Raw genomic sequence first — 13,596 nt, forward strand, 5'->3', positions numbered from 1 at the left:
CCGAAGGCAGACGCTTAACGACTGAGCCACGCAGGTGCCCCTATTTTTGTAACTGTACATATTGTTAACCCTGGAAGACACTGAGTGAAAGGCATATGGGACCACTGCACAACTTCTGTAACTCTTCTGTAAGTTTAAAATTACAGCTGACTCTTGAAAGACCCTGGGCTTAGTGGCCCTGACCCCTCCACACAGCCAAAATCCACCAGTAACTTCTAACTCCCCAAATACTTAACTACCAATACACTACTTTGGCTAGAAGCCTTATTGATACCATAAACAGTGTATTAACAAATATTTTGTCTGTTATATATATTATGTACTGTATTCTTATAACCAAGTAACTAAAGAAAGAATGTTAAAAAAAACCATAAAAAGGTGAAAATATATTTACAGTACTGTACTGTAGAAAATCTGCATATACTGGACCTGCACAGTTCAAACCCATGTTGTTCAAAGGTAAATTATATTTCAAAATAAAAAAAGGAAAAGCATAAATATAAGAGATAAAAATACATTATATCCCTAAATTTTTAATGCACATGGGTTTCACCCCTTGGTCAGTCTATGTTGGAATGAAAACATCTGTGCTCAAAGTTCGGAGAGAAAATCACAGGTTACAGAGAAAATTGGCCCATTTTCAAAATGAAAAATTGTTTTTAACTTTTGGAGGTATTATGATCAGGATCATAAAGGTGAGAAGAAAAGAAAACAATCAGGCAAAACTCTTAGATCAACAGATATTGATAGACTCGTTGGGAAATCCTCAGGATGATGTGTGAAACACACCGTGAAAAACTGAAGCACGGCTCCGGAAGTGCACACATTTATACGTGTGAGGCATCCTCTAATTCAAAAAATATTTACTGAGTATTTCCTATGTGCCAGGCACAGGATTGGGACCTGAGAATATAAGAGTAAATATGATAAAGTCCCTGATGTCACCGACTTTATAGAGTGATGTTTCTTAAATTTTAATAGTGTGCTGATCCCTTTTTAAAGAAAAGAAATTCCTGCAGCCCCTTATCCCAGGTGTCTTAATTACTTTTATTATTCCAATATGTAGAACTATGATAGGTATAAACTTATGCTTCTATTTAGATGTGTAATTTTTTTTTTTACAAAGACAAGAACTTTTCAAGTTTTTATTTTAATTCCAATCTTGTTAACAGTGTTATATTAGTTTTAGGTGTACAATATAGTGACTCAACAATTCTACACATTACACAGTGCTCATCAAGTGTACTCTTTAATCCCCATCACCTCTTTCGCTCATCCTCCTGACCACCTCCCCCTGGTAACCAGTCTGTTCTCCACGGTTAAGAGTCTGTTTCTTGGTTTGTCTCTTTTTTCCTTTGCTCATTTGTTTTGTTTCTTAAAGTCCACATATGAGTGAAATCATGGTATCTGTCTTTCCCTGAAGAGCTTACTTCGCCTAGCATTATACTCTATGTTGTCGCAAACGGCAAGATTTCATTCGCTTTATGGCTGAATGATATTCCACTGTGTACATATACCACTTGAGATTCTCTCTCCTTCTCCCTCTGCCCCTCCCCACCCCACTCTCTCTCTCTCTCCCTCTCCTCTCTCAAATAAATCTTTAAAAAAAATAAAATATATACCTTCAACTCATTTCTGAATTGTCTCATCTGTGCACACAAGAAAAACATAAGGAAACATTAAAAGGCATACAAGTAACTATGTTAACTATATAAATGACATTTACAAACAAAGGAAAAAATAAAACCTACACCAGCCAAATTAAGATTTTTGCCTTCCCACCTCACTGATGTCAATATATCATCACTGATAAAGAGACAATGACACTTAACCATATTCATTACAGAAAACAATTTTTAAAGTGCACCACCATCATCTGTACCATAATATAAGGCTCCAAATCAACGGAAAGGAACAAAGATTTAATAAGTACTTCCAATGTGTCAGGCACCATACTAGGCATGCCCCATTTTACAATGTGTCAGGTGCCATACCAACAACCCCATTCTATAGAGAAAAAAATTCAGGTTCAGAGATCAAATTAATAAGCAGTTAAAAGCTGGCTTCTCTATCATTAATGCTTGTGCTGTTTCATCTATGTAATGAGATGTGTGTATGTATGTTATACAGATGTATGTGTGTACGTACATTATACAGATATACATATGTATATTATTCATATTTTGTATTATATACATACACATATACAATATTTTTTTAAAAATTCGAACTATTTAAACAAAATTAGACCTTTCTACCCAGTGGGACAGTTTATTGTAAAAGTTCTTCTAATTTAATTCCCTGACTAGGCTAGAAAGTAATTCTTTGTAAGCATGCATGATATATGGCAAGAACTAGGCCAGCTAAACCACCTTAAACCAGTACAATTACATAAATGCCACTCAGAGAAAAGAAAACGTATAATACTTGCAGTTTATTCACATTTGAGTTTGAATCTAGACCCACACCTCACAGCATATACAAAATTTAATTCCAGATAGGATTTTAGACACAAATATGAAAGGTAAAACAAAATCTTTAGAACTAAATGTAAGTTAGAATCTTAGTGGTTTGGGGATAGACAAAGAATTCTTTAAAAAAAAGAAAAAAGTGTTAACCATAAAAGAAAACCACTGATAAGCTGAACTTCAGTAACTTCTGGAAGATACCACAAAGAGGGAAAAGGCGAGTCACAGATGAGAGAAGATACTGGCAATACATATATATGACAAAGACTTTGACAGAAGACTGTATAAAGAATTCCCTACAATTAAGTAAGGAAAAGTCAGACTAGCTGATTTTTTAAAAAGCACAAAAAGATTTGAACGGGCACTTCCCAAGAGAAAATATCTGCAAACATTAGAAAGGGTGCTTGATATGATCATTCATCAAGTAAATGCAAACTAAAACCATAATGTGATAATACTATGCACCCACCAGAAAGACTACAAGGAAAAAACAGACAATCCCTAGATGTCCTACATAGTTGAAGGGAGTGTAAAATGGTACAATGGATTTGAAAATTATTTGACAGTATGTATTACGAACCAACAATTCCATTACTAGATCAATATCTCATAGAAATGCATATAGAGGGGCGCCTGGGTGGCACAGCAGTTAAGCATCTGCCTTCAGCTCAGGGCATGATCCTGGCGTTATGGGATCAAGCCCCACATCGGGCTCCTCCGCTATGAGCCTGCTTCTTCCTCTCCCACTCCCCCTGTGTTCCCTCTCTCGCTGGCTGTCTCTCTGTCAAATAAATAAATAAAATCTTTAAAAAAAAAAAAAAAAAGAAATGCATATAGAAAAGCTCTCCAAATGGCATATACATCCATATTCATAGCAGCATTACTCTTAAAAGTTCCAGTTTGGATACAACTCTAAAGCTCAACAGAATGGATTAATAAACTGTGGTATGTTCATATAATATATACTATATAGCAATGAAAATGACTAAACTACAACTACTTGAAAAACTTAGATGAATTTCACAAATATAATGAGATGAGTAGAAAAGTATAGCCTCAACTATTCAAAAACAAAAGTCATCTATAAAAATAAAAGTCAAGATTGTCGTTAACTTTGGGAGTGGGGATGGGTAATAACTGAATGGCCAACTTCTGGGATTCTGATAATGTCAGTTTCAAAAAAAATCATCAAACTTATACCATGTATTTTTCTGATTTTAGAAAGTATCCCATGTAAGTAAGCTGGATATGTCACATACCCTATTAGCACTGACCATTACATTTTCCTAAATGATAAGAACAAAGGTATGGAAAAAATAGATCAGCATGAAAGAAAGCCTTGATGTTCTGAATTAAAATTCTATACCTAAATTGTAAAATTCAAGAAAAAAAATGCCTAAAAAAATATAAGGAATACATAATTTACTGATTTTTCTATTTGTAGACTTCTAGCTTCAACACTCAAGCAAAACTTAATTGATGAAACTTGATACACAGTTACACTGGAAAGTCTACAGATACTGTAAAAAAAAAGTGGGAGGCAAGGGGGGGCTAAGTTCTGGTCACTAAACACAAAAGCTTGGACAAATCATTTCACCTCTTAGAACTCATGGACTCATGTGCTAACATCTGACCTGCCAACATAAAGATTTATTGATAAACACGTAATGCATGATAAAAATCCTTATAAAGTCCTATACAAATATAAGGCAGTATTATTGGTAGTATTGTTTTTATTGTTTTAAAATAACAAAGGATGATCTTACCACTGTAATTCTACAATTTCTTTCCTGTCAAATTTCCCACATATTCTGAAAACACATTAGAACAACACTTCAGGGGCACGTGGGTGGCTCAGTCAGCTAGGCGTCTGCCTTCAGCTCAGGTCATGATCTCAAGGTCCTGGGACTGAGCCCCGCAGTGGGCTCTGCTAAGCAGGGAGTCTGCTTCTCCCTCACACTCTCCCTCTGTGCTCTCGCTCTCTCAAATAAATAAAATCTTTAAACAAACAAAAAAACACGTGAGAACCATAGTTTTAATTCTGCCTATTACCAGAGAACTTGAGAAGATCTTTATATTCAGGTTAAATACTAGATGACAAAAAATGAGAGATCTGTCAAATAAAAGTCTTTCTCTAGTTACTATCTCAAAATCTTAAGTGCTTTTTATATGCTAAAGACTCTTCAGCGGACATCACACATGGTGTCTTAGTAAACTTACATGACAATCATAGCGGCAAGCAGTTAATATACTTATTCTACAGATGAGCAACCGAAGTCTAAAGTAAAGTTCAGCTCTCACCATTGCTCTACACTGAATAGTATACTTGGAATAGACTCGAAAAAGTACAACAGAGTTACCTTAATCCAACAACTGACATCTCTAGTGAGTTCTTTTCACTTCACTCATTTGACAAGCGGCAAACACGCCATTACTAGGATAAAAGATACTGCTGACCTATCGTCTGAGATAAAATACTTCAGCATAAGAGGTAGAGGATTAGTTTTACTACATATTTTTTAAAAGAAACGTTCCAATTTTTTAAAGGTCAGTAATTTCTATACATAGAAACGACAATATATATATATTTAGTAAATAAAATATGTCCATGTGAAAAAATATATATACACAAAACAGCAACAATCCCTGAAGATACTGAACTATACTAACAAATTAATAAGTCTAGAAAAATATATGAAAAAGAAAAAAGGTGTTTTAAAGGTAGCCGTAATGAACCTTAAAGAACTGTAGCAGCAATACTAGCTAACACTGATACTGAGTGCTTACTATATGCTAGGCACCGTACAAAACACTTTCCTTACATCGGTGAATTCATCAGTCCTCATAACAATCCTATGAGAGGGGTGATCATTGATAACTCAAGTTTAGAGGAAAGGAAACTGAAGCACTGAGAAGTTGAGTAACCTGTCCAAGATTACACAGCTAGCAAACAGTAGAGTCATGATTCCCAGACAGTCTTATTCCAAAGGATATACACTAAACCGCTATATTATACTGCAGAATCTTACTGGTTTCAGAGATTATTAAAAAATTCTTGCAATCCCCCTGCTTGTATTCTCTCTCTCTGACAAATAAATAAAATCTTTAAAAAAAACTCTTGCAATCAATTTCCTAATACTAAAATACACATGTTGCATTTGAAATAAAATGTTAAACAAGGGAGTCTACATATTGAAGAAGTGAAAACGCAACTAATTTATAAATAAGCATTGTGGATTACTAATTAAATAACAGGCATTGTTTTAAATTTATGGAAAATGAAAAATGGGCACAACAAATCTGTCAAGGCCTTATAGCAAATAAGCTAAATTATTTATATTGATGTGTAATGGTTGTGGCTTTAAGTAAATGGCTTAGTGCCAACTCAGGAAAGGATGGCATATGAGATCTTACTTCTATGAACACCACCTGATGAATAGTGGCTAATTTAAATTCAGTACAGAGGAAAATTCTGAAACCCAGACTGGTACTATCAGTGAAGACTGTGTGAGTAGATGGGTTTGTCTGCTCTGGCATAAGGACGGGAAACAGGGACATAAGTACCATAAATTGACAATATCAGTAAAAGAAAAAGAAATCTAAAATTTAGATTCTTCAAGGGGAAACTCTATCCTTATCTGTTATTTTGTAAAAGGCAAGGGCTAACAGGTCCCACATATTAATGAAAATAGGCAGTCATATTAACTAACAGGGCCCAGCTTTCTGAATTATATTTTTATCTTAATGTTTTTATGAAAACTGAAATTTTAAGGCAATATATACAATAAGAAAATTGGCATAATCTATGTGCCAGTCCCCAATATGTGACATTACTCAATTTCTTCACAATTCATGTTTTTTTAAACCAATTCTTAACAAAAAAACAAAGAAATGGTACGTGTAAACAACATGAAATAAAATTGTTCATTCCAAAGTAAAACTTAAATAGGGAAAACAACCTCACTAATCTAATACGTTTATACTCGTGTTTTTGTTTCCACCATCTTATTCTTTGTTACATTTTAATAATAACCAGATACCCCAAAACAAAAATATGTATGTGGTCTCACATATTAAAAAAAAGAAAACCAGACACATCTGCCAGAAGGATAGCTAGCTATGCATGTGTTTGTGTACCAGGCACCCACATAGTATTTATTCAGGTACTATGTGTTATCAAGCTTATGATTATTCACAGGATACAGATTTGGAAGGAAGATAAGAAGTACATGTTGAAATACATCTCTTGCTGACACACAGGAACTTCATGAGCTCTTGTGTTCTTCCCCATATTTTATAGAAGCCTCTGAGAGAAAAAGAGGCTTTACTTTTCAAGACTTTAAAATCTAAGAGGTTCAACCAAAGCCCACGGAAAGAGCAAACAAAAGCAGCCAGATGTGTATTGTTCTGCATTTGGGAGAAAAGTTATCCTCCTTGAACTTCGGAAATTATCTGATGCTCACAACCTTTATTCATTTTTCTTATTATATCATTGCTCTCAGATTTGAAAAAAAATAAAAGGGCAATTAATACTTCCAGAAATCAAAACATCAGAGATCAGTCACTACACCACCCCATATACATTACAAATGGTTCACTAAAGATCACCAATAGACTTAAGAAGACCACAATGAACTACACAATAAGACAAGAGACCATTTTTATCAAAAATATAAAACCTATGCAGTACACATGTCATAAAGAGGACAAAGATTCAAACAAGAAGTTAGTTTAATCAGTTAAGAACTTGGCAAATCATGGTATCGCTGAAGGAAATGTAATCTACACTATTGGAAAATCTCAACTATTATTTCAAGAGTTTTGGTAAGAGATTCAAAATACATTTAATAAATCATACTGGAAGTTTTGTTTTGTTTTTTGTTTTTAAGATTTTATTTACTTATTTGAGAGAGAGAGCGAGCGAGCAAGAGCAGTGGCAGGCAAAGGGAGAGCCAGGAGCCTGATTCGGGACTTGATCCCAGCACCCTGGGATCATGACCTGAGCCAAAGGCAGAGGCTTAACCCACTGAGCTACCCAGGCATCCGATATTGAAAGGTTTTTGATGTATTTAACATTAAGCACTTTAAAATTAAAGGGCTATGAGAAAACCCCAGACCAATTCCACCTCACAGAATATCCTGGTCTGTATAAGAAGATAAAAGGGATTCTAGCTGTCAAGACACGTACAGCAGTATCCACAAGTTTATTTGGGGGCTTACATAACTTTTTAAGCCCAACATGTCAAAGACAGTATCTAAGTCAATTCAGATCTGAATAAGAAATGGAGAAATAAGATTATTTGAGAAAAAAATCTATCCAAATGTCCATGCTTTTCAGAAAGGAAAAATCTTCAGTTGATGGTGCCTACAATATTCAGTTAAGTAAACTTTTTCTAGAAACTCCGCAAAAATATTTCTAGTAACACTCTTAATTAGTGGCTTTATCAACCTGAACTCTGCTCAGAAAATTTCCCTGAGGAAAGATCCACATTTTTGCTATTTTGTATCCCTCAACACATCTGAACATGGCTAGTTTCTGATAGGCCTTGAAGCTCCTCTCTCTATATATATGTTCCCCTATGTCCTCTATGTACGTCTATTCAATGAACGGACAATTTGTAATATTTTAAGCTATAATCCAGGAATTGATCATCTATTAACCCTATTCAAATGGATTATTTTTAAATTTAATTTGAATAATTAAAAATATCACATCACACCTATCAAAATAGCTAAAATCAAAAACACAAGAAACAACAAGTATCAGTGAGGATGTAGAGAAAAAGGAACCCTCTTGCGGTACTGGTGGGAATGCAAACTGGTACAGCCACTCTGAAAAACAATTTGGAGGTTCCTCAAAAAATTAAAAATACTATTATCCTACAATCCAGTAATCACACTACTATTTACCAAAAAAATACAAAAACACTAATCAAAGGGATATATGAACCCGTTGTTTATTGCAGCATTATTTACAATACCCAAACTATAGAAGCAGCCCACATGTCAATTGCTAGATGAATGGATAAACAAGATATCACACACACACACACACACACACACACACACACACACACACGGAATATTACTCAGCCATAAAAAGAAAAAACGAAACAGGATGAGATCTTGCTATCTGCAACTACACAGATGAACGTACGGAGTATTATGCTAAGTGAAAGAAGGGACAATCACAAAATGGGTTAAATGAGCATCTCATTTTCATTCCACCACTGCATTAGTTTCTGTCACCATCTTTCTTGAACTCCCTCATATCCCTTCTGTTGTATAAATAAACACCCCATTTTAAAACAGGTACCAGATAACAATCCACGGCAGCTATTAAGAGCAGAGAAAATCTGCTTGCAGCTGTACACAGCCATTTGGCCTTACTCCCTTAAAAGCAAGCATGGATGCAGCCATTGCCAGAGTAAATGAGTACAGCCGATACCCTATTATAATAATACATTAGATCATAAAATAATCTGCACTGCTCTAGAAGTCCTTGTATGTAACTTCACTATTAATAGCATCATACTGCATGATACAACTGAAGAAATTTTTATTGTAAGAATATGAAAAAATAAAAACATTAACTATTCATAGATTGCAAAACTGAGAAGTGATTTTTTTGAGGAAGTTTATTCCTGAGTCACACAAGCTAACCAGTAAAGTCTGTGATGGTTAAATTATTAAAAGCAAGAAAAATTAAATGAAATCCAATAGAAAACAAGCCAAGAACAAAGCTTTACATGTACTTTAAAAAGTTTTCCAATTCCTTTTTCATTATCCTAAATTGCATTTGGTCTACCAAATCACTTCCAATTGGCAGGAGCAAATTGAGTTTTTTGGAGAGAAAAAAAAAAAAAGATTTGTTTGGGTTATTCTATATAAAAGGTACGCTATTTAAAACTATTACAGCTACCTACTAACTGAAATCTGTATTTTTGGCAGAGCCCCAAAGATTCTGGGGCACCAAAATCTCCAAAGAAACTTCTTACATGGGGCTTTATGTAGAAAACATCGAGTACTATTGGAGATAAGATTCTAAACTCACAACTCCCCCAGTCCAGGATAGACTGAGATGCCCCTACTACTGTTCCATATTTCCCTACAATATCAAGAACAAAAACACACTGAAATCTAATGTTTATTAAAAGTACAAAAACAATGTAAGGTAACAAGCAAAAAGAAATTAACAAATTCAGTACAAATTAGACCCTCTTGGGGCAAAGGAGAGACTACTTGAGGATAAAATACCCAGCCAAATGATAAATCAAAATAAATAATTCATGTAAGGAGAAACTATGGATAAAATCCAGCTAAGAGGTGAATCAGAATAAAGAACTCAGAAAATAAAGAAGCTATAGTAAAAGACCAAATGTTGACTACATTGCTTAATATATTAAATGCAAATACACTTAACTATAAAACTAAAAATAAACAACTCCAGCAATTATTGTTACAGACAGTCAAACCATCCTGGTTTGCCTAGGAAGCCCCAAATTGTACTTGCTGTCCCTACATATTAATCAATAGCACCCCTTTTCTCTCTCAAAAATATCCTATTCTGGATAAGTCATATGGTCATTCAAGACTTATAATACATCATGTTTCATAATTAGACAAAGTTCTTAAATACTTAGAGTTGGGGAAAGAAATCTGAGAGGCAGGTAAGAATACAAATTTCCACATCTAGAGCAGATAATCAATATAGGCTTTAATTATAACATGATGTTACTTAAAATAATGTTATGCATGTTGAAGAAAGGAAATATAATTATATCTGCAACTTACTTTAAAATCCATTAAAAAAAGATGGAATGATGGATGATAAATAAGAACATGTGATAAAGCAAGCAAAGTAAAATGTTAACTGTAGAATCTGGGTGGTGCGTACATGAGTATTCAGTATAAAATTCTTTTAACTTTTCTATATGTTTGAAAATATGCACAATAAAATGCTGAAATTCACCTAACATTAATAACAGTTGTTTCTGGATGCTGTAATTTTTTAGTGAATTTTTTTTGCTCTCATCTTTGAACATTTCTCTTTTCCTTTTGTTACAATGTATCGGTTTACAAACAAGTATCATTTTATAACTATGACGCTAGTTTCAAGAAGAGTGGCCTATTATCTGCATTTATCAGTTTCTACCACTAAATTATCAAAATAAAACCCAGAACTTAAAGCCCAGAACTGTGTCTTATTCATCATTGTATTTCCACCAGCCCCATGCCTAAGTCTTAAATAAATACGTGTATAGCTAACGAAGTAACTGACTGGAAATGCAGAAATAGAATTACCACAGCCCCCTTATGGCTAACATGGTCCTCAGTCCAGACACCCTTCCCCATCTACTTATAGAAGGAAAATTACTCTTTTTAAAACATTTGTGATTATGATCAGAGATAGCAGACCAGGGCAAAAGTTGATCATTGAAACCTGGAAGTAGTGTGTACACAGTCCATGTTTAGTGCTAATAGTCATTTGACAAAAATATTATAAAAACATTTTGCTTCATTTAACATATAAATATGTTATACTGAAAATGCCACTGAAAAAGTTAAGGACACCACATGGATATACATTAGTATAATCATTCAAGATCACACTACTAATACATATAAAATTTTAATGTGTATATCCTTTAGTACAACAATACTGTTTCCAGGAAAAACAGACAAGATACATGTGTTTATACAAAAGGCTGTTCACCGCAATACTGTTCATAATTACAGGTATTTGGAAATCATTTCTGTGCCTATAAAAAGGAGACTGGTTAGATGATAATATAGTATAAAACAGAACACTATTGCAGTCATTAAGAAGATGAGACAGACTTTCCCTTTAAAAGGATATTCACAACTTACCTTTAAGCATTCCTGTTCGATATACAGAATACTGTATAAAGTACTATTTCATATTTTAAAAATACATGTTTATATCTATTCACACACTTATTTCTACATGTGTGCTAAATATGTGAAAAGATATATAGCAAAATAATAATGGTTTATTTCTAGAGGAGATTACAAAGGCATATTTATTTTGTACTTTATAAATGTCTATGTTGTTTGAAATTTTTACCTGCATTAGTTTATACAGAACAACAGTTATTGCCAACTGGAAAGGGTGAGATAGATATCCTAAATAGAGAAGCTAAAATATAAGAAATTCTGATTCTTCTAGGAAGAAACATTTAAAACGGCCAGGTGTTACATCATTACTGTTTGCTTCTTTGTGTTCCCATCCTAATCTTTCCATCTATGGATTGATCCCACTCTTTTGGAAGCTACACTCACTTCACTTCAGTCTAATCCTTACTTTTGGTCAGGCTGGTATCTGAGAAAACGAGAACATTTCATTATACAGTAGTCTCCCCTTATCCATAGGGGATGTTGCAAGACCCCAAGTCGATGCCAAAAACTGCAGATAGTACTAATCTCTGTTTACTATGTTTTTTCCTACATATGCATACTTTGATAAAATTTAATTTACAAATTAGGAACAGTAGGAGGTTAACAATAACTAATATAAACAGAATTGTAAAATACTATAATAGAAATTATATGAATATGGTCGTTCACAAATACTATACTCACCCCTCTTTTTCTTGTGATGATGTGAGATGACTGAATACCTACATGATGAGATGAAGTGAGGTGAATGACAGAGGCACTGTGACAAATCATTTTTCTCTATTTCTCTATTGACCTTCTGAGGCTACTACTGACTTGACCATATATCAGTAGGAGGTTCACCTGCTTCCAAGACCATGACTGACTGAAAGGATGGAAAACAAAACCATGGAGAAGAGGGGACTACTAAACTCTAAAACTTGAACAGTTACTACTACATTCATCTTTATTGACCAACACCTTATTTTATGACCTGGAGCATGTTTCAAAAATTCTTCTCCAATAACCAGGATTTTATGTATCTCTTTACCAAGAAACTGAAGAAAGCAATCCCAGACACTTTAAATCTAATCCAGTAAACCATTAGAGAGAAAAGATACGAGAAACCAACATAAGGCCAAAAAATAAAACCATTTGCCTGGGTCTAGTAAGATAAAGGTTTCAGCTTTCTGGTAGTAAATATGTCAGAAATGGACAAATTTAGGGCTATTAAGTTCTCGCACAGTAACACAGTCTTAACCACATTAAGAGAGTTTCCATTCTGCTACCATAAACATCAACCACTATTCAAAGGCTTACTTTTTTTTAAGATTTTATTTATTTGACAGAGATAGAGACAGCCAGCGAGAGAGGGAACACAAGCAGGGGGAGTGGGAGAGGAAGAAGCAGGCTCATAGCGGAGGAGCCTGATGTGGGGCTCGATCCCATAACACCAGGATCACACCCTGAGCCGAAGGCAGACGCTTAACGACTGCACCACCCAGGTGCCCCTCAAAGGCTTACTTTTACCATCTAAACAGAAAAGCAAAGGGCAAACCAAATCTTGCATTAATCACAAAATATCAACTGTATAATCATGTGCTCAAACAAGCCATATAACTGGGGCAAAGAACTGAAGTTAATCCCCTTTTCAACTAACCTGTCTCTGTACCACTCTTTTATTATAACATCTCTTTAAAATAACTATAATATTTTTATCATAATCATTAAGAATTTTGAGACCTGCTTTAATTAAGAAAAGTACAAAGATTAGCAAAGTAAACACCAATGTATCCATTATCTATAAGTGACAATTACCAATGAATAACATTTGATGGTTTATTTAACAAAAAGAATTAAAACACTGCAGGTGTATCTGAACTGTTTTATTTGAAATAAACCTGTTTATTTCAAATTTTCAAATCTATCTTTATATCTACACAGACACGCACACAAACAGGTACATAAAATCACGAACAATACAAAATATGGTTTTATATGGGTTTTTTAAATTTGCTTACTGTTCTCAAGAGGCCAGCACACTCATGCATAACCACAGCTGTCGAAGGTCATGGGATGGTGATATACCTTCAGACAGACAGGGCAGCTGTACTGCATCTCCAAGCCTCTGTCGTAGCCCCCAGGCCCAGCAGCGCTCCACTGCTGAGCCAAGACCATCAGGCTGCATTATATCATTAGCACTATCTTTAAAAGACCACTATAAAGCTCT

The 13,596-nt window shown here is 34.4% G+C and overlaps 1 protein-coding gene across 3 annotated transcripts in view; it reads right to left on the reverse strand.

Moving 5' to 3' along the window:
- The window catches only part of TUSC3 (tumor suppressor candidate 3), a 220,847-nt gene that overhangs the window by 148,162 nt on the left and 59,089 nt on the right, over nt 1-13,596 (reverse strand). The gene's annotated exons all lie outside the window — the stretch shown is intronic.

Source organism: Ursus arctos, unplaced genomic scaffold, assembly GCF_023065955.2.
Source record: "Ursus arctos isolate Adak ecotype North America unplaced genomic scaffold, UrsArc2.0 scaffold_27, whole genome shotgun sequence".
Taxonomy (NCBI): Eukaryota; Metazoa; Chordata; class Mammalia; order Carnivora; family Ursidae; genus Ursus; species Ursus arctos.